This window comes from Peromyscus californicus, unplaced genomic scaffold (assembly GCF_007827085.1).
Source record: "Peromyscus californicus insignis strain IS unplaced genomic scaffold, ASM782708v3 Scaffold_3__1_contigs__length_106647218, whole genome shotgun sequence".
In the NCBI taxonomy this organism is placed as follows: Eukaryota; Metazoa; Chordata; class Mammalia; order Rodentia; family Cricetidae; genus Peromyscus; species Peromyscus californicus.
In genome coordinates, this window is record NW_026294551.1 from 7,930,689 (window position 1) to 7,948,010 (window position 17,322).

Genomic DNA, 17,322 nt, shown 5'->3' on the forward strand with positions numbered 1-17,322 from the left:
CATTGCTATAGAGCAAGGTCACACTCTGGCCTGGAAGAGCCAGGGCCATGCTGAAGCCCTGTCTGTGTGGCTTGTGCACTGGAGCATTGTGTCACGTTCCTGGCTCCAGACCCTGTGATTGTCCTCACTCTCTCCCGCTTTTGGCTTTTGCCTGGTATGGCTTTAGTTCCAGCCCACTTCTTTGCCTGGTGAGTTACTTTGTAGATAACAACCAAATCTAGGTGACTTAAAACTGCAGAAATGGATGATCTCACAGGTCAGGGCACCAAAGTCTCAGTTAGTAGGGAGGGCAGGGCTATGCCCTACTGTTCTGCCATTTTTTAAAAGAAGATTTATTTGTTATGTATACAGTGTTCTGCATGCATATGTCCTTGCAGGCCAGAAGAGGGCACCAGATCTCATTGCAAATGGTTATGAGCCACCATGTGGTTGCTGGGAATTGAACTCAGGACCTCTGGAAGATCAGTCAGTGCTCTTAAACACTGAGCCATCTCTCCAGCCCCGTTCTGACATTTTTGTCAACTGGTCTTTCCAACAACCATTGGCCTTAACTTACAGATTGGCCACTCCCATCTCTGCTTTTATCATTACGTACTGTCTTCTCCCCATTTGTATGTCTGTGTCCAGATTTCTCTCCTTATATAAGGACAGTGGTCACATCACATTAGTGACCTAGTGACCTCATTATGACTTCACTGCATCTGCGAAGACCCTGTGAGACCCAATTAAGGCCACATTCATAGGACTGGAGGTTGGGATTTCAACATGGTATCTTTTTTGGAGGGTGTGTGTGTGTGTGTCAGAATTCAACCCATTACATCCAGTGTGTTCCTTCTGCATTGGCATCTGGGCCCAGTCCTCCCAACCTGTTGGCCCTTCTTTCACTTGGATTAGGTGCTCATGGTAGTGGCCGTGCAGGGTGGAGTGGAGGGGTCCGAGGGAGGAGTGCACATCATGTATAATGTGCAGGGCAGTGACATGGAGTGGAGGGAGTGAGAGGAGGTGTTTGATGCTTTGCTTCTGGGGTTTACGTCTGAGCAGCAGGATGTCCGTGTACCTGTGTACGTGCTTGTGGAGGTCGACCTTGAGTGTCATTCCTCAGGAGCTGTCTATCTTGTTGTTTTGAGACAGGGCCTCTCACTGGCTTGGAGCTCACCAAATAGGTGAGGCTGCTTGGCTAGTGAACCCAGATATCTGCCTGTTTCTGCCTCCCAAGTGCTAGGATTACAAGGATGTGCCCCACACTGGCTTTTTATGTAGGTACTAGGGATCAGTCTTGGTTCCTAACATGGCAAGTACTTCATTGACTGAGCTCTCTCTCTCTCCAGCTTCACAAGGCCCCTTAAGCTTTCTTAGAGATAGGGTGACCAGCCATTCCAATTTCATTCTATTGCTGTGATAAAACACTCTGAACAAAAGCAACTTAGAGGAGAAAAAGGGTTTATTTCACCTTACACTTCCAGGTCTTAGTCCACGGCTCACGCAGCTAGCCTTTTTATACAGCTCAGGACCAACTGACTAGGAATGGTACCGCCCACAGTGGGCTGGATCCCCCCACATCCATCCTCAATCAAGAGAATTCATTGCAGACACGACTACAGGCCAGTCTGACTCTTCAATTGATGTTTCCTCTTCCCAGGTGACTCAAGGTTGCGTCAAGTGAACCATAAAAACTAACAAGTCCACCTGCCATTCTGGTGTGTTTGCTACTGTCACAGTATTAGCATTTTAAGACCAGTGTCCTGGGAAATCTCTTTGTCCAGGCTAACCAGTCCTTTCTATCACCTTCCTTAGAGATCCCAGGAGGCTCTCCCTGGGCTGTGACCAGGAAAGCATCGTAATGAACACTCCATCCTAGTTACTGAAGAATATGTGTCCAGCATCTGGGCTTTCCTGGTGGCATGGAAAAATGGAGACACCACCTGAGAAGGGAGGATAGGCTCCAGAGCGCAGAGGTGGTCAGGGCCTGTGTGTGACCCTAGGGCCTGAGAACCCTGCAACAGTCCATGGTATCCTCTTCTTGCCTCTCAACTGGGAGGCTGCCTGGTCTCATCAAATTTAGATTAAAGATGTGATTTTGGGGGATGCCTGCTACTCTTCTGAGACTCAGGCTATCCCACCTCCACACTGGGCAAACAGGGGCCCCATCTGCTGCCCCCCAATTTCTGCTGCTTGCCTTCCTTCCTGGATGGTACCACACATGTGCCGGGTGCCTGTGGAGGTCAGAAGAGGGCGTTGGATGCCTGCAAACTGGAATTATAGTTATGAGTCATCATGTGGTTGCTGGGAATTGAACCTGGGTCCTCTGGAAGAGCAGCCAGTGCTCTTTACCTGCTGAGTCATCTTTTCAGCTCCCAGACCTGGCTTTTATGTGGGTCATGGGGCATCAAATTCAGGTCCTCATGTTTGTGTGGCTAGCATTATATCGACTGGGCCATCTCCCCAGCCCAATGGGTCTCCCCAACATTTTGAGTTCAGACTCAGTCTCCAATGTACCCCAGGAATGGAGGCTCTAGTGTGGGTCTGAGACTTTTTGGGTGAGAAGAAGCCAGCCTGGCCTCAGAGAGTCTGGCTCAGTTCCTAAGTATCTCTGGACCCTTCCCTGCCCCCAAATCCAAATAGAAACCAGTTTCCATGGCAAGGTGAGGTGTGTGTGGGCGCTGGGGTGTGGGTGGGAACAATGCTTCATTAAGAGGCTTCTAATGAAATGGAGATCTTCCAAGGCAAATGTTAATTGCAACCTGCAAGCACAGATGTTTCTGGGATGGAAAGAAAGGCTGCAGGTAGGGAAGGTCAACCTGCCACTGTGGGAGGGAGCAGGTGGGACTGGCCTGGCCTGCTTGCCCACTGTACCCCAGAGCATCAGGGATCCTGGAGGCCTCTGAGAGTGTGTGAGTAACAGAGCATCTTGTCAACCAAGTGCTGGGCTTGTCTGCAACTTTCCCATTGGCTCCAGAATGGGCCTTGTTCTGTATAGATTGATACCGGTTTGGGGTATTCCGTGTCTGGACTGAGATTCCCAGGGAGACCTGGGAGCAGCACATGGGCTGGGAATCAATGAGGTGAGGCAACCTCCCTTCTTTTTCTACAGACCTAAGTGATACATTTGGTGAAGAAGCATTTATTATCTACTGTGTTCTAGAAATACTCATCTAGTTCCTGCCATTGGTAGGTGGCAGTGAGAAACGAGGGTCAGTAGTCACTGACTCGCAGTCTAATGGAGGAGGTGGTCAGAACAAGAATCGGTGTAACTTGGTGTGGTGGTTTGAAAGAAAATGACGCCCAAAGGGAGTGGCACTATTAGGAGGTGTGGTCTTGTTGGAGGAAGTGTGTCACTGTGAGGTGGGCTTTGAGGTCTCTTATATGCTCAAGCCATGTCCAGTGAGACAGATCATTTCCTGTTGGCTAAGAGTCAAGACTTTGGACTCTCAGCTCCTTCTCTAGCACTGTGTCTGCCTGCACACCACCATGTTGCACCATGATGATAATGGACTAAACCTCCGAAAATGTAAGCCACCCCAATGAAGTGTTTTCCTTTGTAAGGGTTGCGGTGGTCATGGTGTCTCTTCATAGCAATAGAAACCCTAACTAAGACATTTGGTAAGCTGTGGTTTGGTGCTGGTTAGGTCCCCCCCCCCCCCCCTCCAGAGCTGAGGACCGAACCGAGGGCCTTGTGCTTGCTAGGCAAGTGCTCTACCACTGAGCTAAATCCCCAGCCCCAGCTGGTTAGTTTTAAATGTCAACTTGCCACCACTTAGAATCACCTCAGAAGAGAGGGACCGCCTGGGTCAGGTTGGTCTGTGGGTACGTCTTGGGGGATTGTCTTGATTGTTGACCGATGTGGGAAGATCCAATCCAGTGTGGGTGATGCCATTCCTCGGTGTTGGGTCCTAAGTAGCATAAGACAGGAGAAAGCTGGCAGGGCATGAGAAGACAAGCAGTTGTCACGGGTGTGTTTGTCTCTCTCTGCTCTTGAATGTGGATGTGATGTGCTTAGCTGCTAAGTTCCTTCCTTGAATTCCCCAAAATGATGGACTGTAACCTGCCTTTGTAAGCTGAATAAACTGTTTCCTGGCTTATGTTGCTTTTGGTCAAAGTGTTTGTTGTAGCAATAGGGAGGAAGATACGGCAAGTGTCTTGGAGGGATTCAGAACCTAAGATTAGGCAGGAGGGTGCAAGCAGTTGGTTGTAGGATTAGCATGGCTGGATAATTTACTGGATGCAAGGGAAAGTGAAGGATAGAACCGCAGCACAGAGTTGAAGTTGATAGTGGCCTGAGCACTTCTTGGTGAAGGCAGAGACGAAGGTGGAGTGGCATGGTGTCTATGATGGAGCAAGAGGCCTTGATGAGGCAGGGTGGGCTGGAGAGGGTGTTGTCTCCAAGGAGACCTCCAGGCTCTGAATCTTCCTGGCATCTGTCCTCTAGGCCATGGTAGCTCTGGTCCCTGGATCACTTTCCTAAGGACAGGAGACATGGAATGACTTGGAGTCTCACCCAGTGCTGACAGGGGATTTTGCCATCCAGGAAGAAGTGGGGCTTTGAACTAAGATCTTTTCAAACATAGAGCCTACCCAGGTAGCCAAAGTCCATGTCTGGGCATGACATTTTCTGCACAGCCACTGTATGATCTATTGATGGAGACTTCTTGTTATCTGGGTCCACAAAGGGACGTGTCACTGATGATTGAGCTGATGGTTCCAGCTTTCCTATTTTTCTCTTCTCCCTCTTCAGCATGGATCGGGACCCCTTCCTATTCAGGACTCAGTGTGATGCCCGTGGCACATAGCTTGTGCTGGGCTCTGTGTAGATGAGCCCTGGACCTGGTAAGCACTGACTTCAGGCCTTTCTTGGGAACTAACCCCATCCTCCACCTCAGCCTCAGACCTCTTTGTGGCCATTCTTATGAACCAGAAAAGAAGTGGCCCTCTCCAGCCAGAATGCACACGGAGATCTATGGGGTTTAATAAGGACATCCAAGACGGCATTATTGCAGTTTTCTGGTGACATTCGCTCTTTGGGGAGGTAAATTTCCTTCCTTTTAATCCACTGTTTCTTAAGCAGGTGACCCGCTCCGTGTTATTACAAGCAGGTTATTATGACCATAAATCCTTCTGCTTCTGCTTCTTCCATTTACATTAAATATAGTCTCAGTTATGGCGCCTAAATTAGCTTTCATAGGAGGAAATCTCGGTATAATTTAAAGGGGATGAGGAATATGAGCAGGGAGGGGGAGGGGAGGGAAAAATGAGAACAGAAAGAAGGTTTTGGACTCCAAACAAGGACTGAGCCTAGATCAGACCTTCCAAGATGCTCAGAGCCCTCAAAATGAAGGTGTTCTGAAGCTCTGCATCTGACACCTCTGTGTAACATCTGTATTGCAAGGGCACTGGGTCAAAAAGGTGGAGACAGTCCTTGCATGATTTCAGCTATAGAGCATTCTAGAAAGAAACACAACTGTGGAGATAAGATTGGCCAGTGGTTGCCAGAGACTCCCTGGGGAGCAGGGGGAGGGATGGATAGATGGAAACTGGGACATTTTAAGGACAGTGGAAGTACTTTGTGTGACACAGGGGTGATGGAACCTTGATGTCAGTGGTGGTGGGACTTCGGTGTCAGTCCATCCATTGCAGGATTTTATGTACCACACAGCCGAGGCTTAAATAATAAGGAAGACTGCGAGGTGGGTAGGAAGGGTGTTGGAGAACTCTTTTTTTGTTTTGCTGTAAAGCCACTAAAAATATAGTCTTGTAATAAAAGAGAAGAGGGCTATAGAGAGATCTCAGTGGTTAAAAGCCTGTGTGCTCATGCAGAGGTCCTGAGTTTGGTTCCCAGCACCCACACTGGGTGACTCACAACTGCCTCTGACTCCAGTTCCAGGGGATCTAATGCCCTCTACTGGCCACCAAGGGCACTGAACTACTCATGTGCATATACCTCTACACAATATACATATGCATAATTAAAAATAAAATAATCTTAAAAAATAATAAAAGCGGAAAGGTGGGGAGAACACACGAGCTCGTGAGAATCTCCGGAAGCTGTGGTGCGCCTGTGGATCACTTACCCACAGTCCTGAGTGGACTGAGGCAGGAAGTGAGCCAGCACTAGGGGGCGTTGTTTGCACCCTCATCTTCCTTTTCCTCTTGACTCCATTCTGTATCCAAGGGGCCGAGCTGCAGGAATGATTCAAAGCCAGCAGGGCATGGTGGTGCATGCCTTTAATCTCAGTACTCACTCTATGAGGTCAAGGCCAGCCTGGTCTACGTAGTGAGTTCCAGGACAGCCAGGGTTACACGGTGAGACCCCCATCTCAAAAAACCAAAGAGTCAGGGCAGGAAAGAGTCAAAGCAAATTCTTGAATGTAAGACGTGTGTGTCTCATTGAAGTTTCTATTTGTGTTTCTCTGATGACTCAGAATGTGAAAATCTAGGCCTGTTTTCCATTTTAGTGTCTTTTAAAAATGTGTGTGTGTGTGTGTGAGAGAGAGAGAGAGAGAGAGAGAGAGAGAGAGAGAGAGAGAGAGAGAGAGAGAGGATAACCTCCCCACTTTCCACCTTGTTTGAGACAGTGCTCCTTATTGCTGCAGATTCTCCCATTTCTAGTTGGCTCACTGGGGTTACATTTGCGTTACTGTGTCTGGCTTAGATGTGAGTTTTGGGGATCTGAACTCAGATTATCAGACTTCTGTGGCAAGTGCTTTTATGCCTGGAGCCATCTTCCTGTTCTGTTTCCCTCCTTAATCTTTTGTGTGCACGTGTTTGGGCACAGGTGTGGGCACATGTGTGGCATGGTGTGTGTGTGGAGACCAGAGGACAGCCCCCATTGCTGGTCTTCACTCCTCATCTCCTTTGAGACAGGGTCTCTTGTCTATTGACACATAGGCCAGGGGCGCTGGCCTGTGAGCTTCCAGGGATCCCCCTGTCTCTACCTCCCATAGTGTAGGAACCCTGGGATTATGGCTGTGCACCGTCACTTCCAGCTTTGAGATGAGTTCTGGGGCTCCCACATGGCCAGTGCTGTACCCACCAAGCCATCTCCCCAGCCCTGTGCCTTTTATCATCACTGTGTTATACTGGGTTATATAAGGATTTGTGTGTTTCCTTTCCTGGAGTGTATGTTCCACTCTCTTTATCTATTATTTGTTTTGTTATTCTTTTGTCAATTGTATTGTCCTCCATTTTTTTGTGAGCTGTCTTTGGTAGATACATGTATTACAAATATTTTCTCTCAGCTTACATTTCCCTTTTCATTTTCCTAATGGAGTCTTTCAGTGAGATTTTTCAATTTTATTGAAATTAATTTTATCACTAAAAACAAAAAAATGATAGCAGGCTGGAGAGATGGTTCAGCAGTTAAGGTACTTACTACTCTCCTAGAGAACCTGATTTCAGTTCCCAGCACCCAAGTCAGGGGGCTCATGACTCCATGCACGTAGCATACATTTACAAACACATGCAAAAATAAAAATAAAATCTTCAAAAATTAAAAAAACCTCTGGACATCAATCAATAATGGATATATGCATGTATCCATAGATATCCAAATACATCTATCTAGATATCCAGGTAGGATGGAGCATGCCTGGAACACATTGGAGAGGCTGAGGCAGGAGGATTGCTAAGAGTTAAAGGTCAGCTTGGGCTCCATAGCAAGTACCAGGTCAACTAGGGGTATTGTAACAAGACCCTGTCTCAAAAAACAACAAAAAAGGTGATTTAATCTTCTTTGTAAGATCTTTTCCAAGTTCACACAAATATTATTTCCTATGTTTTGAGAAGCCTATAGTTTAGTTTAACCTTTAATACTTAGGTCTGTGATTTTTCTTAAAGTAACCTGTGTATGGTGTAGAGTAGGGGGTCAAGGTATATCTATGGATATTCAATTTTTCTAGCGATATTTGTTGGAAATATTTTTCCATTGAGTTGCCTTGGTGCCTTGATAAAAAGCAATTGACTTTCCCTGGAGGAGATATGGGGAAATGCCTGTTCTCCCCAGCCAGGTGACAAATGGCAGACCGAAGAAGGATCCTGCCAGTATCGAATTTTTTTTTATTGGGATTACTTACAGGAATATGGATGAGGGGTTACTTACAATAATAGAATTGAATCAAAGACAGCTACATCACCAAAACCCATCCTAGCATGAGTGACAGACAGCTCACGGAAGCAGGGAACCTGGAGCACACTGCATAACTTCTAGGCAGCTCACCAGGTTGGAGGGAAGCTGTCCCTTCCAGGCAGCTTGCCTGGTCAAAGCATGCCTCTCAGGCCATACTGCTTAGGTAAGCCTGGAGAGGGAGGGATCTAGTGCATCTGGTCAGTTTCAGGAAATTCCTGAAGTTTCTGAGTTGTTTGCTTCTTGAGTCTTAGGAACGTCCTTTAGAATGTTCTTAATCTTAAGGAGCTTCCCTCCAAGATGAACTGTTCTATCTAAGAAGACATTGCTACCCATTAGGGCTGGGGAGACGTCTCAGCAGGTAAAGTGCTTTCAATACAAGTGTGAGGACAGGAGTTCAGACCTCCAGCACCCACATAAGATGCTGAGTGGGCATGATGGCCCTCCTGTAATCCCAGCACAGGGAAGGAAGAGAAGGGCTCCCTGGAGCAAGCTGGCTAAGCTAGACTAGCTGAACTGGTGAGCCCTGGGTTCAGCTGAGAGACCCTGCTCTGATCTATAAGGTGAAGAGTGATGGAGGAAAACAAGAGAGACACCTGGCATCAGCGTCTGGCCTTCATACACAGGTGAACACACATGTATGTACACCCTCCCTATGTAAATACACATACATCTCACACACACATACAAAATCAGTGAACTAGACATGTAGGAGTCTATTTCTGGACTCCCCATTGTGTCTCATGAATTTATTTGTCTATCCATGTATCAGTAACATACTGTTTTTGCAGCTAGTTTTTAAAATCAGGTCATTTGAGTCCTCTGATGGCCTTCCTTTTTCAAAACTGTTTTGGTCTTCTGTGTCCTTTGAATTTTCATCTAGAGTTTATGCAGTCGGTAGTGGTTACTGCAGAGACCCATAACTGTGCAAAATGTGGAGCATAACCCACTGTGAGTGCTCAGTGGTAGATGAGATTGAGTGCTCAACCCTCAATGGGACATCTGTGTTAACCCTACCACCATCAAGGCTCAGGGAACATTGTGGAAGAGGAGACAGAAATGATGTAAGGGCAAGAGGATGGGAGGAACACTGTGAAAGACGATCTTCTAGACACAATGGGGCTGGTGTACACAGGAGCTCATGGCAGCTGTGGTTACCTACACAAGACCTTCACAAGATCAAGCCAGCTAAAAGGTACAGCGTGGAAGGGGGCGGGGCTCCCCAAACCCCACCCCTAACTGAGGAACTTTTGACAGTTGATGAATGCTAGGGGAGGGAGAGTCTCTTTTCTCTGGGGATGTGACCACTGGCAGGTCCCTCACACTCTGTGGTTGACCCTACACACGTAGATATATGATCAATACTAGTAGGACTCAGTGGGTTTTATGATATATATGATATGAAGTTGGGAGGGAGATGTGTTGGAGGTGCTGGAAGGAGTTGGATGTGATCATGATACATTGGAGACATGTATAAAAGTTTCAAAACACAAATAAAAAAAACCCATCATGTGCTGTATCCCATTTATTATTCTCACTGACCAGAGCAGGGGGGCTTTGCCCGAAGCTTGCTGGATGGCTGCTCCGAAGGTCTTTTAGGCTGTGAAGCATTCTTTCTTGTTGGTGTAGCCAATAAGACACTGTCCTCTTAGTAGAGGGCTCCTTCATTTTAATTCAGTTTGTGCAGAGAAAATGAATCCGCTGTGTTGATTGCTCCTCGTTTAAACTGTGACTTGATTAAAACAGGAAACATGGGAGGCACTAGAGATTACACTGAGGTGATGATGGATGCTTCAAATTCTGTCCAAGTCAAGACCCCTATTCAAGATTTAATTTTAAAAGAGAAAATAGGTATAATATGTGCCTGTGTTGCCTGTGTGAGTTTATGTGCACCCTCAGAGGCCAGAAGAGGGAACTGGGTTTCCTGGAACTAGAGTTACAGGTGTTGTGAATCACCGTGTGTGCTGGGAGCTGAACCTGGGTCTTCTGCAAGAGCAGCAAGGGCTCTGAATTTTTGAGATAAGGTCTAGTTTCATAGCCTAGGCTGGACTGAAACTGGCTTGTCGGTGAAGGTTGGTTTTGAATTCACAATCCTCCTGCCTCAGCCTCCTGAGCACGAGAATACAGGCACAGACCAACACATTTGGCTTCTTCATATGGTTATTTTCAACAGAAAATCCTGCTGGTATTTTGATGGGGGTTATGATGTACAGACCAGTAGAGAGAGGAAATGCATCTCTGACTGTAGCCTTGTCCAGTTCATGAACATGGTACACTGCTCCATTTACTTCGCTCTTCTCTGAGTTCTTTCCCCAGCTGTGTTAGGTGTTATTGAAGGAATGAGCAGCTCGGTAAATCTTTTGCTAGATTCACTGCCAAATATTTTGCGTTTCTGAATGCTCTTGTTAAGAGGATTTGTTCTTATTTGGTTTTCCAATTTCCTTTTGCTCTGAAGATATAGAAATCCAGGTGTGGTGGTGCATGCCTTTAAACCCAGCACTTGGGAGGCAGAGGCAGACAGGTCTTTGTGTTGAAGGCTAGCCTAGTCTACATAGTGAGTTCGAGGCCAGCCAGGACTATGTAGAGAGAGACCCTGTCTCAAAAAAACCACACACACACACACACACACACACACACACACACACACACACACAAATGTACACAAAACATTTCATTACTGGTATATGTTGGTCTGTTTCCTTCCATGTTTAAAAATACCCCACCCCATGTGTGCATGTGTACTTGGAGGCCAGAGAGTAACCTAGGCTGTCACCCCTTAGGAGTGGTTCTCCTTATATTTTTGAGACAAGGTCACTCACTGGCCCTGTCCAAACAGTCGAGGCTGACTGGCCAGCAAGCTTCAGTGGGTCACCTCTTCTTGCCCCCCAACACTAGGGTTGTGGCTTCACATCATTGCCTCAGGCTTTTATGTGGGTGCTGGGGATCTGAACTCAGGTTCTCATGCTTGCCTGGCATCTCCCCGCATCAGGTAATCTCTTATTTTCTCTTAATCTTTGGTGAGGTTTATCACTTCTTTATCCATCTTCAAAAATATTTGCGATTTGAGATTTGTTAAATAACTCTTTGTTTTACCTTTTCCTGGTGCGTGCATTCCTCCTCTTAGCTTTTTAATTTAAATTTGCCTGCTTCGACCTCAAGGAGTTGGATTTCAAACCCTTCTTTTCCAACAAAGACATTTAAAGGTCCAAATCTCCTCACAGCCACTGCCTTGGTGGCATCCTGCAGATCTGTAAAAAAAAAAAAAAAAAAAAAAAAAATGAGTTTATTGAAGTACAAATTGGGTGCAATAAAACTCACCATTTCAAAGCATGAAATCCACAGAGTTTTGTCTAACCTTATTACCTGCGTGACCAGCAGCACAGTCAAAACCTAAAATAGTCTCATCACCCCAAAGATTTCCTTTGACCTATAATGGCCAATCCTCCTGTTTCCTACCACTGCTCTACCTCCCTCCCTTCCTCCATCTCTCCCTTCCTCCCTCCCTCTTCTTGTTTTTTAATATCCATCCATTCATTCATCCATCCATCCACCCACCCACCCACCCACCCACCCATCCATCCGTGCGTGTATGTGTGCATGCGTGAGCATGTGTGCATACATGCACCATGGCCCACATGTGGGGTCAGAATACAACCTGTGGGAGTCGGTCTCTCCCTCTCCCGTTGTTTTTGAACTCACCTTGCAGTCGCCTTTACACACTGAGCCATCACACGGCCCTACTGACTTGCTTCCTGTCACCTTCACAGTCACCGTAGTTTTGCCCTCGGAGGAATTTCCTCTCAGTCGCATTGGATAGCATGTGGCTTGCATCTGGCTCCTTCACTTTGCAGAATGCTTTTGATGTAGACCAATGCTTTGTGTGCACCACAGTTTGCTCACGTTGCTGGGCAGAATTCGCTCACGCTGCCCTTTGCTTGTCCACTCTCCTGTTGATGGACGTTGGGGTTGTGTCTGGCTTAGCACTGTTATAAGTGAAGTTCCTCTGGACATTCCTGCACAAGTGTTTGAGTGGACATGTGTATTTACTTCTCTTAGGTAAATACACAGGAGTTTCTGGGTCATCTGGTAAATGTATATTTACTTTTCCAGGAAACGATACAAGGTGACTGTATAATTTTGTATTCTCATAGTAAATCTATTCTCTGCCATTCTATCTTGGCCAGAAGTAGAACCATTATTTAGATTTGAGCAGTCAATTGTATTTTAAAGAAATAGAAAATGGAGTTTGGTTTTTTTTTTTTTCAGACAGAGTCTCTTACTTTGTAGTCCAAGTGATCCTGGATTTACCATATAGCCCAGACCGGCCACAAACTTAAGGTAATCCCCCTGCCTTAGCCTCCTGAGCTTTACAGAAGTAAGCCAGCATGCCGTGCCTGAGAAAATGTGTGTAACACATAAATGCACCCATTAGCTGTTCCTGACAATCTTCCTTCCTTTGGGTGGATTCAGATTTTCATCTGCTGGCACTTCCCTTCTCCTGGGTAACTTCACATTAGTCCTTACAAAGGTGGCCTGCGGGTGGGGAAGTCTCTCAGCTGCTTATGTCTGAAAAGGTCTGAACCACCCTTATTATTTGAGAGATGTTCTCTTGATGCATTTTAAGCTTATTATTAGTGTGTACGCATATGTGTGTGATTGCATGTGTGTGGGTGCATGCCACAGTGTGTGTGTGTGTGTGTGTGTGTGTGTGTGTGTGTGTGTGTGTGTGAGAGAGAGAGAGAGAGAGAGAGAGAGAGAGAGAGAGAGAGAGAGAGAGAGAGAACGCCATGGTGTGTATATATGTATCTGTGTGAGGGTGTATGCCACTGTGTGTGTGTGTGAGGGTGCATGCCACAGTGTGTGTGTGTGTGTGTGTGTGTGTGTGTGTGTGTGTGTGGGTGTGTGTGGGTGCATGCCACAGTGTACATGTGTGTTGTGTGTGTAGGTCAGAGGATAATTTTGTGGAGTCTTTTTCCTTGTTTATGTGGGTTGTAGGGATTAAATTCAGGTGGCCAGACTTTCGTGGCAAGCACTTAGGCTCACTGAGAAATCTGTGCAAACACTCACACATACATATAATTAAAATAATCAAGTAAATAATTTTGATAAAGTTTATTGCAACAGCTTTAATTTTTCTTTCTATTTTTAAAGGTTTATTTATTTTATTTTATGTGTATGAGTGTTTTGCTTGCATGTATGTCTGTGGACCATGTGCATGCTGGTACCCGAGGAGGCCAGAAAAGGACATCAAATCCCGTGGAGGAGATCCAGGTGGCTGTAAGTTGCCCAGTGTGGGTTCTGAGAACTGAACTTCAGTCCTCTACAAGAACAGCACAGGCTGCTTCCTTCGGCTGTGTTGCCTCATCAGCTCCCTTTACGCCATGTTTTTTGAGACTGACTCGCCTACTGGACATGGAATTCACCGGCTGCTTAGACTAGGTAGCCAGCAAGCTCAGGCATCTGTCCGCTTCCACCTCCCAGTGCTAAGATTACAGGTGTGCACTGCTGCAGCCAGCTGTTCACGTGGGGCTGGGGATTGAACTTAGGTCCTTGTGTTTGTGCTACAAGCACCTTCTAAACCAGCCGTCTCCCCAACTCCTCCTACTTCCTTTGGGGACTTGTGTTTTGGGGAGTGGTATATGCTGAATATTGTGAATTTGTGCTGTGTGGTTTCTTCAGAGACCCCCAGGTTTCATGTGATGCATAATGATCTTGATTGGATTTATGATCCCCAAGAGGCTTGCATTTAGTCTTCGTGAAGATGTCGCGAGCCTCATTTCATCTGTGTGTTCAGTCTTATCGCAAAATCAATATTTTTCTGAGGTGTCTGTTTGCGACTGTGTGTATTATGAAGACTTGTTGTTCTGGTGGCTGCAAAGAATACCTTGATGAAGGTTCTTTGTCTTGCAAGTTTCTATTGCTTTAGCAGATTTTTGCCCTATTCTTGGTGTGCTCGTGTGTGTCTGTATGTCATCTGTGTATGTGATGCAGGTGTGTGTGCATGCATGTTGCAGGTGTGTGTGTATGTGTTGCAGGTGTGTGTGTGTGTGTATGTGATGCAGGCGCATGTGTGTGTGTGTGTGTGTGTGTGTGTGTGGTGCAGGTGTATGTGTGTGTGTATATGTGATGCAGGTGCGTGTGTGTGGTGCAGGTGTATGTGTGTGTGTGTGTGTGTGTGTGATGCAGGCACATGTGTGTATGTGTGTGTGTGGTACAGGTGCATGTGTGTGTGTGTGTGTGTGTGTGTGTGTGTGTGTGTGTGTTGCAGGCGCATGTGTATGTGTGTGTGTGTGGTGCAGGTGTATGTGTGTGTGTGTGATGCAGGTGCATGTGTGTGTGTGTGCATGTGTGTGTGTGTGTATGTGTGTGTGTGTGTGTGGTGCAGGTGCGTGTAGGTGTGTGTGTGTGTGATGCAGGTGCATGTGTGTATGTGTATGTGTGTGTGTGTGGTGCAGATGTATGTGTGTGTGTGTGGTGCAGGTGTATGTGTGTGTGTGTGTGTGTGGTACAGGTTCATGTGTGTGTGTGGTGAAGGTGTGTGTGCATGTGTGTGTGTGTGTGTGTGTGTGTGTGGTACAGGTGCATGTGTGTGTGTGTGTGTGTGTGTGTGTGTGTGGTACAGGTGCGTGTGTATGGGAAGCCAGAAGCTGATGTCCACTGTCTTCCTCAGTGGCTCTCCACCATATTTTTGGAGACAAGTTCTCTTGCTGAAACTGTAGCTTCCTGATTGGTCAGAGGGACTGGCCAATGAGCTGGTGGATCTGCTTGTCTCTGCCTCTCACTCTCATTCCCCACGCCTGGGTTACAGGTGCACTCTGCTGGGTGTGGCTTTTACATGGTCGCTGGGGATTGAACTCATGGCCTCATGCTTGCACGACAAGTAGTTCATGATTGAGCCATCTCCTCAGCTGCCCCCCCCCCCTTGTTTTTTAACAGGAGATTTTAGATGTTTTTATCTATTTATTTATTATGTGTCATTCATTAAAAATAAAAAAAAAACATGTATTTTGTGTGTCTGTATGCATCCATGTCATGGCTTGAGTATGACATGGTGGTCAGGGGACCACTCACTGGAGTGGGTCTGTCATTCCACCATGTGGGACCTGGAGACAGAACTTCGGTTGTCACGCTTGACCGCTTCCACATTTACCTGCTGAGACAGCTCTCTGGCCCTGGTTACAGTTCTTTACCCCGACCTCCACGAATATCCGTGTTTGACCAAAGAGTCGGTAAACTTCTCGCGGATCTCTTCTTGATCGTCCTCTGTCTTTCCACCAGTGTTTGTGTCCTCAGTTCCAGCCGGGTAGCCTCTGCCAAGTCCGTATCTTTTCTAGTCTCAGACACATCCTTTGCTCTGTTTGGCTCCCCGCTTCCTCTGCTGAGGTTCACAGTCTTGGCAATAAGTGGGGACTTGCCTTGTTTGTTTCCTCGTAGCAGGAATCACTGTCCTCTCCTCCCTGTTGCCCAGTGTCTAAAAACAATTTTCTTACAGGTTTTGTCCTGTTCCCTAGGTGATTATAGTAGGAAAGGCAAGGCAAAAACAAGCACACTTTATTTTACAGAACATGCTATCGCTAGTTGCCAAGACGTGAAGGAATTTCTCTCTACTAATGTCAAGCTTTTCTCTCGTGGACATTAACTGAGTATCCTACAATTCAGTTCAGTCTGATGCTGTCTATAGGTAATGGCTGATTCTACAGGTTGAGGGTCCAGCCTCACTTGAGGACAGGTTGTGACCTGTGCTTCTCCCTGGAGGACTTGATATCAGACATCTCCTGGTCCCTGTCTTTAGGTCTTTAGGTTTGACTAATTTGCTAGAGTGTCCCACAGAACCTGGGAAGACACATCACTTTGTTGTTGACACGTGTATGACAAGGGAGACAAATGAGTAGCCATATGGATGAGATGCAAAGGGGCAAGTATGTGGGAGGGGCTGTGAGCATCCACGTTGTCTCTGGGCATCCCACCCTCCAGGCGTCTGCATTCAGCAGTCTGGAATCTCACTGGACCGCGTCCTCCTGGGTTTTCATTACACAGGCATGCATGGCTGGTTCCAACACTAACCACTGGTGGTTGCTAAACTCTCAGCCTGTCTCTCCTTCCTAGAAGTAGGACTTGAAGCTCCAGTCTGATCCATGTTTAGTTCCCCTGGCAACCCCATCCTGAGGTTATCCAGGAGCCCAACAAAGGTCATCTCATTAGAACAAAGGGTCTGCCTGTCGCTGAGAATTCCCAAGGGGTTTGGGAGCTGTACCAGACTTTCCTACCACTCACAAAATGAGAAGTGTCTTAGGGGCTCTATTTTAGGCACCACAGCCAAACAGATATTAGAACGTAAAATTCCCCAGATTCCCTTATCTACAAGAGTTTTAGGGGCCCTGTGCCAAGGATTTGGGACAGAGGCAAATATTTATATGTCTGTCTGTCTATCCATCTGTCTATCCATCCATCTATTTATTTTATTTTGAGACAGGGTCTTACTACCTAGCCCTAGATGGTCTGGAACCTTCTATGTAGACCTGACTCTGAATTCACAGAAATCCACCTGCCTCTGCCTCCTGAATGCAGGAATTAAAGGTATGCAACATCACACTGGGCTGTATTTATTGTGTGACTCTCTCTGCCTTTGTCTGTCTCTCTGTGTATGTCTCTCTCTGTCTCTGTGTGTGTGTGTCTCTGCCTCTTTCTGTGTGTACATCTCTTTCTGTCTGTCTGTCTCTGTCTGTCTCTCTCTATCTCTCTGTATGTACATCTCTGTCTGTCTGTCTCTGTCTGTGTATGTGTCTGTCTCTCTGTGTGTATGTCTCTGTCTATCTGTCTGTCTCTGTCTCTCTGTGTATATGTGTGTGTGTGTGTGTCTGTCTATGTGTCTCGGTCTCTCTGTCTCTCTGTCTGCCTGTCTCTGTCTCTGTGTATATGTGTGTGTGTCTCTGTTTCTCTGTGTGTATGTGCATGTGTCTCTCTGCCTCTGTCTGTCTCTCTGTGTGTATCTCTCTGTCTCTGCCTCTATCTTTCTGTCTGTATGTATGTGTGTTTGTCTTTCTGCCAATGTCTGTCTCTGTGTGTGTGTGTCTCTCTGTCTCTGTGTGTATGAGTGTGTGTGTCTGTCTCTGTGTGTATGAGTGTGTATGTCTGTCTCTGTCTCTCTGTGTGTATGTGTCTGTCTGTCTCTCTGTGTGTGTCTATCTCTGTCTCTCTGTGTGTAC

General features: G+C 46.6%; 1 protein-coding gene across 1 annotated transcript in view; it reads left to right on the forward strand.

Annotated features, from left to right (window-relative positions):
* Nucleotides 1-2,716: 2,716 nt before the first annotated feature.
* The window catches only part of LOC128122843 (histidine-rich glycoprotein-like), a 100,340-nt gene continuing 85,734 nt past the window's right edge, over nucleotides 2,717-17,322 (forward strand). Inside the window, exon 1 of the transcript XR_008222516.1 lies at nucleotides 2,717-2,783. The gene's annotated coding sequence lies outside the window, so the exon portion shown is untranslated. The remainder of the gene's footprint in view (nucleotides 2,784-17,322) is intronic.